Below are 16851 nucleotides of genomic sequence, written 5' to 3'. Positions count from 1 at the left end.
AAAGATAACGATCCTGATCAGTTTAGAAATATGTGTACGCTGTAAGGTTTTTACTTCTTAAACTTTTAAAATACACGTTTCGAATAGAAAGAAATCCTCTTCCTGGTACAGTACTGTATGTATAGCAAACCAGCACGTCTTTTTTCTCCAATCAGAGGGGTGTCAGATGGTGTCAGCCAATCACCATTCTGAAGCCCTACCATAATCTCTGGTATGGGGAGACCCCAGAATTCTGTCCCATAGTTCAGACAGATGATAGATACTTTTATTGATCCCGTGAGGGAAATAAAGTAAATCATTTTCATTTTAGGAAATTATTAAACGCTCGGTTAAAAGCAAAGGAGATTGTCTGTTATAGTGGACATAAAAACAAGAGTTCGCTGGCATTATAACCTAGAAGACACAGACCGGCGCCAGACCGGGAGAATGCCTGCAGCGTAAAAGAAAATGCCTGATGAACTAGGGATTGGACAGTTTCCAAGTGCTTGTACAATCGATGGAAATGTTCAAATAAATGTGCAAAAGAAATAAACAAAATAATCATTTATTTCTTTATCATATTGGCTAGCTAATGTCCTCTCTTTGCTAGTTAGTGGCTGTGTTTCTGCGTTGGATAGCAACGGGTGACTGTTCTCAGGCGGAAGATGTAAACAGCTTAATTTTCGTGTTAAATAATTTTTTAAAATTAAAATTCATTCTATACAGCAATCGCATATTTGGGTACCGTTTCATAAAAATTTCATGCTTAAAATGTTTAGGGAGAAATGGAAGACTGGCGTGTATTTTTTCTTTAAACTATCAAGACCAGCCATACACAGTACAGTTTATGTACATACAGTAATGTTTATGTTCCTAAATTAATATCGTTTATGACCTTCAGATGCGTTATGCTCCTCTTCTTTTTATGCTCAGCTACTAAAATTTGCCTTTAATGGTAAAATTCCATATAAATATTCAAAACTAAGCAGATTAAAATGTGCACAGTAAAGCCATTAAATGATTAAATCTTTTCACTACCAACCAATGCACCACGAGTGCCCCTGTCGGTCATTTTGGCCAGACAATCACTTACCGCGGTGCCCTCCGGTGCCCTGCGGTGGCTTGTGGGTAGGTTACCATACCGCGGGTTTTTACCGCGCATTTTGAATGGCTGCATCTGTACAGCTATTTCCCCTTAATAAGCTCTGAGCTGCTGCAGCCCCTATCCAAGTGCTGAGTTTTTTGTGTGTTGTGTTTCAGAATTTCCAGAGGGAAAGATTCCCCTGAAACAGTGGCAGGATGGGCTGATTGTGGTATGTAGTGAAAGAGGGGATTGATAACACACACAGTGAGAGGGAGAGGGCACAGAGAGGAAAAGGGATCTTCTTCCTCTGTTGGATAATGTCATGTCATTCAAGTGCAGTGACAGCTGTCTTGTGCTTCCTCTCCTAGGTTGCTGTGGATTCAAGAGAATAATCTCTCTTCTCTTGTTGAGGTGGTCCTGTCATGCTGTAGTGTGAGAGAATCGTTGTCAGTCCTCATAGCTGTGCAGTAATTTCAGCTGCCCAGTGTGGTGTGTGGGTGTGTTTGCTCATTCTGCTGTGGACCTGATTGCCTCCCCTGTGTGTCTGCAGCTGCTCTCGAACACACTGAGCGCAGTGGTAGATGTGCTCAATACCGTCTACCTGTGGTTCTACCTTCTTCAGAAAGTCACTGACTGCTGAGATATGTTATTCTAGAAACTGACAACATATGAATGGAAAGTAAACATTATACCATCGATCTCTGGTATTCCTTTAAAGGGGAACTGTAACACATTTTTATATTTAGAGCTTAGAAACTATCAGCATTGATGAGTGTATTTCAAACCACAATAAAAGTCAGATGTAAACTGGAGGCTTTACAAGTTACTGTGTACATCACAAAATAGACAAAATTTCCAGGAATGCCCAACGTCTGCGATTCATTGCAAAATAGCAGGCTTGTGAGTACATCTCTTTTAATCCAACAGAAATATTGCTCTCGAAATCAAGACAGTCTTGCTGATAAATTGAAGTTACTTGTTAATTCTGAATGCAGATCACACTGGAAACTTTCTGTGGTCAAATACCTGCAGCACAACCTGTACGTATTCACTCGTACATCACAGTACATGTATCATTATAGTGACTAGTGAGCAGGAAGGGCCGCTTCACGGCGCAATTCATAAGAACTCTCGCTCTCCCTGTGGAGAGAACAGGGGTTTGTGACAATATGGCAACTTACAGAACTTTCAAAACGTTCATGATCTTGTGGTTAATTCGATATTTGTCAATGTTTTCTATGCCGTTAATCATTTCATTTTGCTACAGAGATTTACAAACAGGTCTGAGAAACTGGGACTGCAGTTCCCCTTTGAAATTCTATTGGAAAGCTGGGCGGCGCATGAAGAACCTTTGACAGGCTTCTGTCACCTTGCCAAGACGTCACCTTTAATAATCAGCTCTTGCAGGTCCGGTCACTCAGAATGCTCAGGCTGCCACAAAGAGCACTACAGCAGATCGAAAGGTATTGCCCAACACCTTTTCATCTTTGCAGATGTTCAGGTGCAGGACAGCATTACTCTGCTAAACTGCCACGTGGCACAGTGAATCCTTAATGTGCCATGTATCTAACACACAGTAAATCTTATTTTTATAATAAAAATTAAATGTCTATTACTAATATCTGATGTACTGATATGTGACCATCTTTGTGTATTCTTTCAAGTTAATTTACAAGTTAGGAAGAATGTACAGTATATGAATCTTATGTTAAGAAATGCTACATGAACTAAACAACAGCTGAGAAGTTTAAAAACATTTTAAATAATGTTTCACGCACAGTGTCATCTCCCTCTTGTAACGATCTGGTTCATGCTCTGAAACTTAAGGAAACTTAAGAAAATCACACTCACTCATAACACTCTTTGGATGAATGAGGAGATACTTCAGGTTAAGAGAAATTGTCACAAATCAGAACGCTTATTGAGAAAACCTAAACTGCAGGTTCATTATGACATTCTGAGAGAACAGATTTCCACCTACAATACTTCCATAAAAAGGGCAAGACAGTTGTACTTCTCTAATGTAATTAACAAACACAAAGATAATACTAAAGTACTTTTTTCCCAACTATAGACAGTTTAATAAACCCTAGTTTTTCTCGTATTTTTTCTTATGATGTATCTTCTACAAAATGTGAAGATGTTTGCAATTCATTTCCAAGATAAAATAACTGATTAGACAGAATATAGCTCAGACAACCACGACGAGTCTCCTCGATTGTCCTGATCAGCCACCTACATCTGTTATGACATCTTTTCTCTGTTATTAATCTTCAGACACTTAAAACTGTTACAGACAACCTCCACATGTGATCTTGAACCTGTTCCTACAACTCTTTTTAAGAAGGTTTTTGATTGTGTGCAAGATAATGTTTTTACTATTGTAAATTGCTCTCTGTCAGCTGGAATTATTGTGTTATTAGCAATTTTAGACCTATTTCAAACTTTCCTTTTTTTAAGAAAATTTTGGAGAAAGTTGTTTTTATTCAATTAAAAGAATATCTGGTCTCTAACATTTTTTTGAGTAACTTCAGTCAGGTTTTTGTCTAACCATAGTACAGAGACGGCATTGGTCCGTGTTGTGAATGACCTGAGACTGAGTGCCGATAAACATAATTTGGTTTTACTTGATCTCAGTACAGTTTTCGATACAGTTGATCACAAGATTCTGATCAACCGACTTGAAAATTGGTTTAAATCTTATTTGAAGAATAGATCATTTTTTGTTGCTTTGGGAAATCAATCAGCAAAACATTTTGACATTTCTTGTGGAGTTCCGCAGGGTTCCATTTTCGGACCTCTGCTCTTTTCATTTTATATGTTACCTTTAGGTAATGTAATTAGGAACCATGGGATCAATTTCATAGCTACAACGATGATATACAACTGTATATCTCTATTCCTTCTGAAGATAAAAACTCCGTCAACAGACTAATCGGCTGTGTGTTAGATATTTCTCAGTAGATGTCCCAAACTTTTCTACAGTTAATCAAGACAAGACTGAAATACTGATATTGGGTACTAAAATTCAGAAAGAACTCTTGCAGGATAAATTGGGCTCTTTTGCTTCATGTGTTAAATGTGTCAATGCATTTGTTACCAGTAGAATCGATTATTGTAATGCTCTGTTTAGTGGGCTTCCCAAGAAAACAAGAAATCCCAACTTGTTCAAAATGCAGCAGCACAGATCCTAACAAAAAGAAGAAAGAGAACACATATCACTCTTGTTTTGAAAGATCCTCACTGGTCACCTGTATTTTCTAGGATAGATTTTAAAGTTCTTTTACTTGCTTTTAAAGCTCTAAACGGCCTAGCACCTATGTACCTTACTGAATGTCTGTCTTTATATGTTCCTATACGTGACCTGAGATCTGCAAATACTGGCCTTCTGCAGATACCACATGTGAAATACAGAAAGAGTGGAGAGGCTGCTTTTTGTTTGTATGTTTCTAAATTATGGAACTCACTACCGCTCTTTATCAGGTAGTCAAGCTCGGTACATTGTTTTAAAAAACACTTGAAAACATCTTTTAATTTAGCTTTTAGTTAAAATGGTTCTCTGTTCTTTCTATTTATCTTTCTTTTTTATTTATCTTTTATTGTTCTTATTCTATTACGACCTTCCTAATTTCTATTTCTTTTTTAAGTATAAATTGACATTTATGTTGCTTTACTGTATTACCGTGTTTTCCTTTACAACTAAAAGTATATCTCTTAATTTTAAGATTTTATTTTTACGCTTGGTTTGTAAAGCACTTTGAGCTGCTATCTGTATGAAAGGTGCTCTATAAATAAAGTTTATTATTATTATTATTAGGAGCACAGTTTAAAAATGTACATAGATTACTGAAGGAATGCAGGAAACTAGATGATGAAAGAGCTAGTATAGAGAAGGAAAAAAAATAGAGGACTTCTGCTTTATAAGGCTGAAGCTGAAATTCAAGCTTTCTCAAAATTACACAAGGCAAATGAAAAGTTAGGACATGGAAGTGTTAGGAATGTGAAAAAAAGGCTTAGACGCAGGGATAGTAAACTTCGGACACTTGAGCAAAAAGTTGTGGAATGTGAGCAGGCAGTCATTTTGAATGAACTGCAGAAAAGTGAGTTAGAGAAGGAAAAGGCACAACTAGAGAAGAGTACTGATGAATTGCAGGAACAGTTGCAAAATATTAGATATACAATAAAAGGAATCACAGAAGGTTGCGTATTACAAAAGGAAATGTGATTCTGAAGCAGATTTAGCACATGGGGAGAGGGACCTGAATGAGCAGGTGCAGTTCTGGCAGGGAGAATATAAAGGCTTGAAAACAGAGACAGACAGGATAGGGAGTCACAATATTAGCACGTGTCAAAAGGGAAAGTATAGTGATGCTGTAAGAGAGGCTTATAGGGATTTAGTAGCAAACATGGGCGTTCGTGCACCAAAGGCTTCTAAGATAGTCAGAATAGTTTTGGATAAATTGGTACTGTAGGTATTCAGGTCGACAGATTGCCAGGGGAAAGTTTTTGTAAATATCTTGTGTTAGAAGTGAGACAAGTTTCTAAAAAGAAAAGATTAAGAATTCTTATGTTAATTAAACCAGAACACTTGTTAGGAAAGAGAGTTAGACCTGCTTTTGATGAGAAAGACAGGAAGGTGTGGTACAAGGGCACAGTCGTTGAAATGAGACTAGATGGCCAGGAGTATGTTTTTAAATAAATACGATGGATTTAGAATTCCCACGGGAGGGGGATCAGAATACCTCCTGGGTATCCCTGCCTGTCGTAAGAGGCGACTAAAAGGGTTGTGTCAGGAAGGGCGTAAAACCATATTGCCAAAACCATGGTTGCAAAGAACACAAAGCACATACCGGATCGGTCGGGGCCTGGGTTAACAACGGCCGCCATTAGTGCTGTGTCCCAACAGGGTACTAATGGAAATTATGCTACTGTGGGGAAAACTGTAGAGTGGGGGCTACAGAAAAGAAACAAGGTGAAGGGGCCTGGAAGGAATGTTAAGTCAATGAGAGTGGGGAGTTGGAATGTTGGTACCATGACAGGGAGAGGGAGAGAATTGGTTGAAACTATGGCAAGGAGAAAAGTGGAGATCTTGTGTGTGCAAGAAACCAAGTGGAAAGGAAACAGCTCAAGACACCTAGGAGAGGGATACAAGATTCTTTACGCTGGAAAGAGTACAAAAATGAATGGAGTGGGTTTGATAGTGTGCAAAGACCTAGCAGACAAGATAGTGAGGGTGGTTAGACACTCAGACAGGATTATCAATGTACAGGTGGCTTTTGAGAGTGGGTTGTGGAATATCATCTCTGTATATGCACCACAGGTAGGAAGACCACAGGAGGAAAAGGATAGCTTCTTGGAAGATCTCGAAGAAGTGGTTAGCAGAATCCCAGGAAATGAAATGGTGGTAATTGGAGGAGACTTCAATGCGCATATAGGAGAGAAATGCCCAGATTATCCAGATGAACATGGTCAGAGAGGGCTTGGAGAGAGAAATGAAGAAGGAGGAAGGCTACTAGAAACACTCCAAACTCTTGAATTGTTTGCAGTGAACACAGGGTTCACGAAGAATTATGAGCAAAAGGTGACATACAGGAGTGGAGGCCATACCCAAATAGACTACATATTAGTGAGAAGAATTGATAGAGCGAAAGTCCAAGATACTAAAGTCCTGCCCTATGAGGCTGTTACCAGACAACACAGGCTACTGGTGATGGACATCACAATACTGAAGGAGTGAAGAATAAAGCAGAGAAAACACCCAGCACGAACAAAAGTGTGGAAACTGAGAGAAAACACAGTAGATTTCAACAGGCTGGTGAGAGAAATGAAAAACAACACAGAGGAAACAGAGGAGCCTTCAGTTGAAGAAGAGTGGACTGAGATGAGCCACATCCTAGAAGAGGCTGCTACCAGGGTTTGTGGAAAGACAAGAGGAGGCAGACCAAGGGAAAATGAAGAGTGGTGGTGGGATATGGAAGTTCAGGAAACACCGAAGGAAAAGAAAAAAGCATACAAGGCACTGAAAGATGGCACTGGAGAATTACAAGAATATAAGAGACTAAAGAAGGTAGCAAAAAGAAGTGTAGCAAGACCAAAGGAAAGAGCCTGGAAAGAATGGTATGAGAAACTTGAAACAAAGGAAGGAGAGGACCAAATCTACATGATTGCTAAACATAGAGCGAGACAGAAAAAAGATATTATCCGGGTGGCAGTACTCAAGGATGGAGAAGGCAGAGTCTTGATTAAAGAAATTCAGATCAAGCAAAGATGGCTGGAGTACTTCAAAAATCTGTTAAATGTAGAAAATGAGAGGGAAAACCTAGTGGAGGCAGACATAGTGTGTGGACCAATCCAAGACATTTCAGTAAAGGAAGTGACAGAAGCTATCAAAGAGATGAAAGTGGGCAAAGCAACTGGACCATCAGGAATAGCAGCAGAACACTTTAAGAACCTCGATGAAGAGGGGATTCAGTGGCTGACGAGATTGCTAAACAATATTGCAAAGGAAGAGAGAATTCCAGAATAATGCACAAAAAGCAGTATGGTTACCATCTACAAGGAGAAAGGAGACCCAATAGAGTGTAAAAACTATAGAGGAATACAACTTCTGGAACGTGGATTGAAAATCCTGGAAAAAATTCTGGACAAGAGACTCAGGAAGATAGTCAGGATCCACAACTCACAATTTGGATTCTCAGCGGGGAAAAGCACAACAGATGCCATTTTTGTGATGAGACAGTTACAGGAGAAGACACTTGAGAAAGGGAAAAAGCTGTATGTGGCCTTTCTGGACTTGGAGAAGGCATATGACTGTGTGCCCAGAGAGGTGGTGTATTGGTGCTTGAGGAAGAAAGGAGTACCAGAAAGCATGGTGAAGTTAGTTCAAGCAACCTATAGAGATTGCAACTATGAAGGTGGTCACACAACGGGGAGAGACAAAAGAGTTTGAAATCACAGTTGGAGTACACCAAGGATCAGCACTAAGTCCTTTCCTTTTTATAAACATTATTGACACACTGACAGAGGAGGTAAGAACAGAAGTGCCTTGGGAACTCATCTTTGCTGATGATGTGGCACTGATGGCAGATTCAGAAGTAGAACTACAGGAGAAAGTGTTCAAATGGCAGGGGAGTCTGGAAAAGGGTGGACTGAAAATGAATGCAGAAAAATCAGAAATAATGGTAATGAAGAGAAGAGGAGATACTATGACCAATGTTGAGGAGACAAATGGAGGAAAACTGAAACAGGTTGATGGCTTTAAATACCTTGGATCAAAACTGGTAAAGGGAGGAGAAACACTGGAGGCAGTAAAACAAAGAGTGAAAGCTGGATGGAACAAGTGGAGGGAAATAACTGGAATAATCTGTGACAGGAAAATTCCTAGAAAGTTAAAGTGCAAAATGTACAAGACTGTGATTAGACCTGTACTACTATATGGAGCTGAATGCTTGGCTGTTGGAAAGAGGGAAGAGAACTTGATGAGAAGAACTGAAATGAGGATGTTGAGATGGATTCTGCAGATTTCAATGAAGGATAAGATCAGAAATGAAGAAATCCGTAGACGATGTAGGGTGGTGGATGTAGTTGAGAAGATGCGAGAGGCGAGGTTACGGTGGTATGGTCATGAGGAGGGACGTTGAGGAAGTAACAAAGAGGGTAATGGAATCTGAGGTGGAAGGTAACAGGGGAAGAGGCAGGCCTAGAAAGAGATGGATAGATTGTGTGAGAAAAGATATGGAGGTATGTGAAGTGAGTGAGGAAGATGTGCTCGACAGAGACAAGTGGAGAAGAGCAACCAAAGCAGCTGACCCCAGGACAGTCTGGGACTAAGGCTGTGAAAAAGAAGAAGAAGAAGAAGATGATGATGGATTTAGAAATGTGGTGGTTTGCTTTGTGGAAAGATTATATGAATAGTTATTTAGAATTGCTTCCTGCTAGTGCAGAGGACTTTGTAGGCAAGAAAATGGAGCACATTTGTGAGCAGTGAAGATGGGAGTGAATGTTGGTGGCCAGGCAGGGCAGTCCGTGTAAATAGAACAGTTGTTTGTTGTGGATTGTGTAGAGGAGGGTGATGATGACGTTAGTGGCTTTAATTGATTATCCACTGTTAGATGATCACATGGATAATGAGGTGAGGATTTTTGCTTAGGTTTCTTACGTTTGGGCAGTTGCTAATGTAACACTGTGCGTCAGATGCAGATAATTTTGAGGAATACGAAAAGGAAAACATCTTGTAGTTGATGCTGATGCGCCAGGGAGGCTGGAGAAAAGTTGATCCCTGGAGCCAGCAATACGAAATTACTGCTCTATATATAACTGCTGATGCAAATAACTTCCCCGTGCCTTGTGATAACTGGTTTCCAGCACTGTCTATAGTTACTTGTGAGTTATGATTTTTACACTGTTGTTCATTGTTATTCGTTGGATATGTATGTTGTTCAGGTACAGTTTATATACTTTTAAGATTTATCTTATGATGTAGCCATGCAATGCTTGTGATAATGCCTTTTTTCCCATCAGGTCCAAAGAAAGTGCATGTCCTCAGCGACTCTATGTTGTGGGGCCTGGAAACGCTGATGCCAGCAGAACAGGTGTGGCTGCACCCTGGCACAACACGCAGTGCCCACCAGCACATGTACCACCTCCAGGCCCTGAATGAGGATATATTACTGATCATTAACATAGGGACCAATAACAGAGCCCAGGGTGACTCCTCCTATGACATCCTTAGAGCTAGGAAAGAACTGACTGTGGCAGTAAGAGCATCTCCTTGTAAGGTTCATATGGCAATTTGCTCAGTTTTGCCACGGCTCTGCGATGCCTCTTTACTGCTGCCCGGGCTCTTTCACAGCTCCCCTCTCACATGGACCATGTGCAGCTCCTCAGGAGCAACAGAGTGCTTCTGCAGAACCAGCAGCCCGTTGCTCAGGCCTTTGCTGCTGATGGGAAAGGGAAAATTTCTTAGTATATTTTACATTTCATTTCTCATTATTTTAGAACTTTAATTTGATATATTTTATTTTACTAGTGCCAAATTTATTTTTTATAATTTACTTGTTTACTTTCAATTTGTGATATTTTGATTTTAGTTTGTCAGATCAAATGCACATTTGACCAAAGTCTTGTAAATTATCAGTTTTTACAAGATGTGGAAAAAAGTGCAACAATTGACTCCAACGCAATTTTAATATTCATGACTATATTTGTCATTCATACCTCATATTATGTATAATAATTATTAAATTTATAATTTATTTTAACTGTTTTGTATAGATGAAACCTTTCCAAAATGTATAAATCATTAAAGACGATTAAAAGCGTATTGTTACGCATACGGCCTCCATTGCTTGTGAGAGCTGGCTGGATGGATCGGATCACTGAAGACATGCGGAAAGTGAACGTCACCCCAGAGGACACCTATGACCGCGCCAAATGGAGACGGGCGTGCCGACAAACGGACCCTGCCGATGCAGTATTAACGCTAGGATGAAGAAGATTAATTTTAAACACTAAGTTATGAATGCAGACGCGATCGGTGCCATTAGCACTCAGTCTGTTCTGCTAGGCTCCGCCCCCTCCGTGACGGAGCGCAGTGGGCGGGGCGCTGTTCTCCAGCCTGACTGGGAACACGGACCCGCTGATCTGTTTCACACCACAGGAAGCCCGTTTCCGCCAGGGAGTAAAAAAAACGAGCTATGGTATCTCAGAATTCTGACTTCAAGTCTCACAGTTTTGACGTCACTTCTGGCGTCAGCAATGAAAGTACAGTAGTTTGCTCATCTGGCATAGGAAATCCTCTGTTCACAATTCAGTCCAGGTACAGTGCCACATTCTACTGATATCTTCATACATTTCACAGACTTAAATAACATCTGCGTAAACTGTACATAGACTAACGTAGCTAAGTTTAAAAAAAACATATGCAAGAGCTACTTTGGTTGAGCAATTTAACCTTTTCAAGTGCGACCTAATTAATGAGTCAAAACTAACAGTAGGCCTGTACTCTTGTGGGGGTTTCGTCTGTTTGTACAAGGCAGCTCCTGCAAACACTTTACCAGCAGCTATTTCAGCACAGTAACATGAATGCAAATTTGTGGCGAGTGTTGGTCATCATTGCCTGTCCTGGACTACTTCTAAATGTACTATAATGCATACTGTTGGAGTCTGGGCAAACAGGAGGCTAGGTAATTACACTATGCTAACTAATCAATGCTGCACCACTGTCCCATGTGTGCTTCCTAGGCCACAATTGCAGGATGGAGGATCTTATCGATTTCCTCAGGGAGAGGGACATTCCAGAGTCCACTATCGAAAGAATGAAGGAAGTAAAGGTAGTTAACAGAATGGATGTGTTCATGTTTATTGTAACTAACTCCCACTGACCTACTGTAGATATTGACCGCACTTTCAGTACTGTGAAAAGTCAGAGACCACCCTTTTGTTTATTTAATTTCACGTCAAAACGGCCATTAAATGCAATTAATTTATTTTTCAATGTCAGAAATTATTCCAGGAAACATATATTTAACACAAAATTACACAAAAGCATACACAACTAAATATAATGTCAGATCTTTCATTGTTTAGTGTGTCCACCTTTTGCCTTTATTACAGCTTCCATTATTTACAGGAGACCTTCTTTGAGTTTTTCAAATAAATCCACTGGGATATTTTTTCATGCTTCTTGTAAACACCTCCAAAGTTCAGTCTTAGAAGTTGGTTGTATTTTCTGCTTCTGCCGATCCAAATCCAAATCCACTCAATGACTCATCGTCCATAAAGCCTTACTTACCTCAAGTGTCCAGTTTTGGTGTTCTAGGGCAAATTTTCTTCTCTTCTGTCTATTTCCTTTTCAAATAGTGACTTTTTGACAGCTACACACCCCTTCAGACCCATTGCATTGTGTTGTCTTCTTACAATGGAAGTATTGACAGAAACACTTGTGGATTTTTTTCAGATCTGATGCAGGAGTGATAAAAACATTCACTTCTGTCTATGTGATGGTGATGTCTACCAGGCCTTGCACGATTGTTAGGAGTCCCATTTTCTCTATATATTGTAGTAATTTTTAACTCCAGTTTTGGAAACTCTTGTTTTTCACTTATTTTCCTTTGACTTATATTTTCCTAACGCAAGTGAATTATCTTTATAGCTAATATTATCAGAAATTTCGCCTCTAGCCATTTCAGATGCACATGACAAAGATATGTGCAAGGCAGCTGTGGTGTGTTTGGGTAGTAAGTGTCCAATGTTAGTGTCTACCCAATGTTAGTGTCACTTTTAATGGAAAGTGTTCTAATATAATGTCAGTGACAGTTTTGGGATCAACTTGTGTTGGGAGGACACAGCTGTAACTTGTTTGAGTGGAAGGGTGGAAGACTTAAAGTGCCAAAAGGGTGCACAAAAGTAAAGAGTGGACAAACTAAATACTGATTGATTTGATGTTATATTTAGTGTACTTTTCTGTCAGATATGTTTCTTGCATTATTTTCTGACACCAAAAACTAAATAATTTGCACTGAATGGCTGTTTTAACTGGAAATTAAATAAATGCAAGGGTGGTCTCTGACTTCTGCACAGTACTGTACAGTATATTGATATTTTCATGTATAGTAGATATTTTCACTTTATACCTCAACAATCCCGAATGGACTTTTCCATTAAACCAGTATCAGCATATTGATCCACATAAAATGATGCTTTAAGTATGGTATTTTAAAACTGAAAATTGGTAATACACTATTCATTTTTAGATTGATGCCAGTGTCCTGATGTTAATGACAGATGAACAGATGAGGAATTATTTGCCGTCTTATGCAGGCAGATTGGCAGTGATGGGATATTGTAGGAGACACGAAAAACAGCCCAACAGTGGGAAATGAAAGCTTTTTGATAGACTGAAGTCAAAACTGAATGAAAGAAAAAACCATAAGCATCCAGAAAATATCACTCCTCATCAAGAGGTGAACACAGAGAGGAAAGTAAGGAAAGTGGAGTTGGGCTGGATGCTGTATGAGGAAGGAAAAGGAGGCTTTATCCAGGTGAGAACCAAAAAGGGTGGTGGAACACGAAAGTTAAGTGTTTCAAAGCACTGGAAAAAAAAGACCTCATAGCGGAGGCAATAAGTTTGTTTTTCCCAGATGGAAAGAATGCACATGGAAATATTTCTGAGTTTGAGGTGGATCTGACAAATGACCAAGAAGTTTCCTTAGATGAGGACAGTACAGTGGGAGCTCTATATGAAGCCTTAAAGTTAACTGTCATGAGGTTCTATCAGTCAACCAAAAAGAAACATGACAGTGGTGGTGTGGAGACACAGCAAGAATCAAACACTGCAGGTCCCTCACAGGAAAACACACAGGAGTTTCCCTCTATAGACTCACAAATTGATCCACCATTGGAATTAGAAACATTAGATGTCATCTATGTTGGAAATACTGGAAATGATTTGAACTTAGGCAGTGATGACGTGGCACAATTTTATCCTGCAAATGTCACAGATGATTCCGGTTTAGCTCTGCAAAGTTCTACTACTGGGGAAAATGTGGAGGATAGCAATATCATCACAATTTTCAATGGAGACCTCTCTGAGATGGGAGAACAAAGTCTAGAAGACACTTTGCCTCTGGCACAAGAACTCAGGGAACCAGACAAAAAAATTATTGTTGTCTATCGCAGCCAAATACTATCTGAGCTTATTGAACATTTCACTGAGGAACACCTTTCATATACTCAATCAGAAATTCAAGTAAAGCTTCTACTATCAAATGGGCAATATGAGAATGGATATGATGAGGAGGCGTTCTCAGAGATTGCCTCTCTGAATTCTGGCATGAATTCTATGAACAATGTACAACAGGCAGAACGTTCAAGATACCATTTCTCTGACATGACTATGGCAAGAAAAAGTGGCAGAGTATAGGTAAAATTATTTCTTTTGGTTGGCAGAAAGAGAAGTATTTGCTCATCAAGCTTGCTCCTGTAATCTTGGAACAGGCAGCTCTTGGATATGTGAAGAGTGATCTTGTTGACAATTTTCTAAAGTATGTCTCAGAATCTGACCGTTATACCTTGGAATGTTGTCGCAGAGACTTCAACAGTTCTGACCAAGATGAATTACTGGAAATCTTGGACAACTACAGCTGCCGAAGAATGCCAAGTGCACACAACATTGAACAAATTCTGCAAGAACTGGCTCACAAAACCCTTATTCAAGAGCCTGCTTACAGTATGTTATCGAACAGTGGGAAAGTGTACTCGCTCCCCTCAGCAAAGCCCTTGAGAAAATGGAAACTGTGTATGAAAACCTGCAGCCAACGGCAAGGAAAAGCATGCGGTCACTGAAGTTTCCCTGCACAATGAATGCACAGGAAAAGGAAATATCAAAGCATATTACAACATACCTGCGAGAGTGTGATGGAAGGAAACACAGGCTCAGATCTCTTTCTTGGCAAGACTGTAACTGTTGACTTCACTGATATGCAAGGATTTGAGAGAAGACCTATGGCACATACATGTGGCTGGTATTTGAGAGTGTCTATTCATTATGATAGCTATCCTGACTTCAGGTGTGAAATGAACAAAATTTTGGAAAGTAATATATGGGTAATAGACATAATTTAGTATTTTAGTCTGTCAACCAACAGACTACCCAGATTAGAAACATGTGACACCTGAAGAAGGCTCCACGGCCGAAACGTTGTGTTCTCTTTCTTCTTTTTTTCAGCATGGAATAAACCTATTACTTGTTCCTTTGCAGCCTACGCATGCTGACGCAGCTACCCACCTGAACTTATGATAGAATGTTCATCATTTCACTTAAGAAATTAAAAAGTCTCAGGTTAAATTGCACTTTTACTTTTGTCATTTTGGTACAAGAATGTCTTTTAGACTGATTGTTCATATATTGAGTGAGAAACTAATGGATGTTTTTTCACCTTCAAAAAAGTATGGTGTTGCAGTTTAATAAACACGTTCTTTTTTTGAGCCATGTGCATTCTGTACCAAGCACTTGTGCCAATGAACTCTGCTGCCATCTAGTGTCTAATAATGTTACAACTTTTGCATTGTATGTTATTTAGTCACAATATGGCAGCAGAGTTTATTTGCACAACAACTGGACAGTTCATGACGAAGATGAATTCTAAGTGCTCACTTTGGTCAGCACTTGATTTAGAAATAATCTTTGTCATTAACTCTTCAGTTAAACGTTTCTTGGGGTAGCGGTAACTTTGCAGAACCTGATTTTTTTTTATTTGTGTTTGACTTGTTTGGTTATTTGTGGATTTTATCCGACATTTTTATGAAACGTGCAGATGAGTTCAAATTTGATGAGTTCAAATGCCTTGCGTTTAGTGAATATTATTTGTACTTTATTTTCTCTATCAGTCTCTCGACAGATATCAACTTTGATTTGGTCAACTGCCTGCAAGTAGTTCTGTGCGCCATATAAACATGGGGAAGGCATGCATCACTGAAGGTCGTCCACTGGGAGCGCGAGGGTTGTGAGTCGGACTTATTCTGTGATTATTCCAGGCACGATGACCAGCAGCTGACCCTGCATATGTAAATAGTGTCATAGTAGTTTTAGTGTCCTGTGTAGCTATATAAGTGTATAGCCTGTTGTTAAGTAAGGACGACCCTAATGATGTGTACTGTACGTGTTCCATCAGTCTCCTCATGTGTGTGCATATCCTGCGTTCAGTTTTAGGTTTACTTATCGCGTCTCGACTAGTCCTTTGTCCTGAGAGAACCTGTATACGCTACATTGGTGTCAGAAGCGGGCAGGATGGACAACCTGTGGCAGACACTAGCCGATTCTGTCAAGCGCTGGCTGACCCTAAAAGAGACAAAGCCCACCAGCAGCACACACGGAGCCTGAGCAACTCCTGGGTGCGACAGGTGGCCACAGCCCTTACCAGGGCTACTCAGTAGTGGTCCCGCCGGTAGAACTGGGGTGACTGCCCGCTACTCCCGCCCAGCGGGTGCCCCAGAGAGGAGATGCCCTCCCTGCCGGAGCCGGCCAGCTGTTCCTACACCCGCGGCGTTGTTGCGACCCGGTCACTACGATGGGGAAGCACCCTGGGAGACATACAAGGCGCAGTTCCAGCTCGCGGCCCGGACGAATGGCTGGAGCCGGGAGGAGATGGCCGGCCTCTTGGCGGCGGCACTGAAAGGAGCGGCCTGCCAGTTGCTCCTGGATGTCCCGGAGGAGGACCGAGGCGAATACGTGGCGCTGGCAGCAGCTCTCCAGCTGCGCTTCGGTGTGGAGGAGGCGCCAGACCTGATGCGGGAAAGGCTGGCCCTGCAGCGGCGCTGACCAGGAGAGCGACCGGGCCAAGTGTTGCATGGAAGCGAGGCACGCTGTTGAGCACCTCTACCAGCGAAGCTGCGAGGGCCTCGATCGGGACCAGCGGCAGCGGCTCCAGGCGGTACTCGCCCAGAACGAGGACCTCTTTGCAGCAAGAGGTGAGGACTGCCCCCGCACTGCCCTCGTCCAACACGACGTCCCACCAGGACGCATGGCTCACGCCAAGCGGACCGCCGCCGAGGAAAAGATACGGGAGACGTCTGCAGTGGGGGTGACTGAGCCCTCCGCGAGCCCGTGGTCGGCGCCAGCTGTACTGGTCCGAAAAAAAGATGGCTCGTGGAGGTTCTGCGTGAACTACTGCAAGCTGAACAAGGTCACCCTGAAAGACTCCTACCCCCTGCCGAGGATACATCACGGGGACGACCTGGTTCAGCTCCCTTGACATCCGCTGCGGCTACATGCAGGTACTGCTCGCTCC

General features: G+C 41.1%; 2 pseudogenes; both read left to right on the top strand.

The window, feature by feature from the left end:
- The first annotated feature begins 11319 nt into the window (after positions 1-11319).
- On the top strand, positions 11320-13567 carry LOC148815455 (uncharacterized; annotated as a pseudogene).
- Positions 13568-13655: 88 nt separating this feature from the next.
- On the top strand, positions 13656-14686 carry LOC148815454 (uncharacterized; annotated as a pseudogene).
- The last annotated feature ends 2165 nt before the right edge of the window (positions 14687-16851 follow it).

This window comes from Atractosteus spatula, chromosome 25, assembly GCF_055471065.1.
Source record: "Atractosteus spatula isolate fAtrSpa1 chromosome 25, fAtrSpa1.hap1, whole genome shotgun sequence".
Classification (NCBI taxonomy): Eukaryota; Metazoa; Chordata; class Actinopteri; order Semionotiformes; family Lepisosteidae; genus Atractosteus; species Atractosteus spatula.
This window is presented reverse-complemented; position numbering and strand designations above follow the sequence as displayed.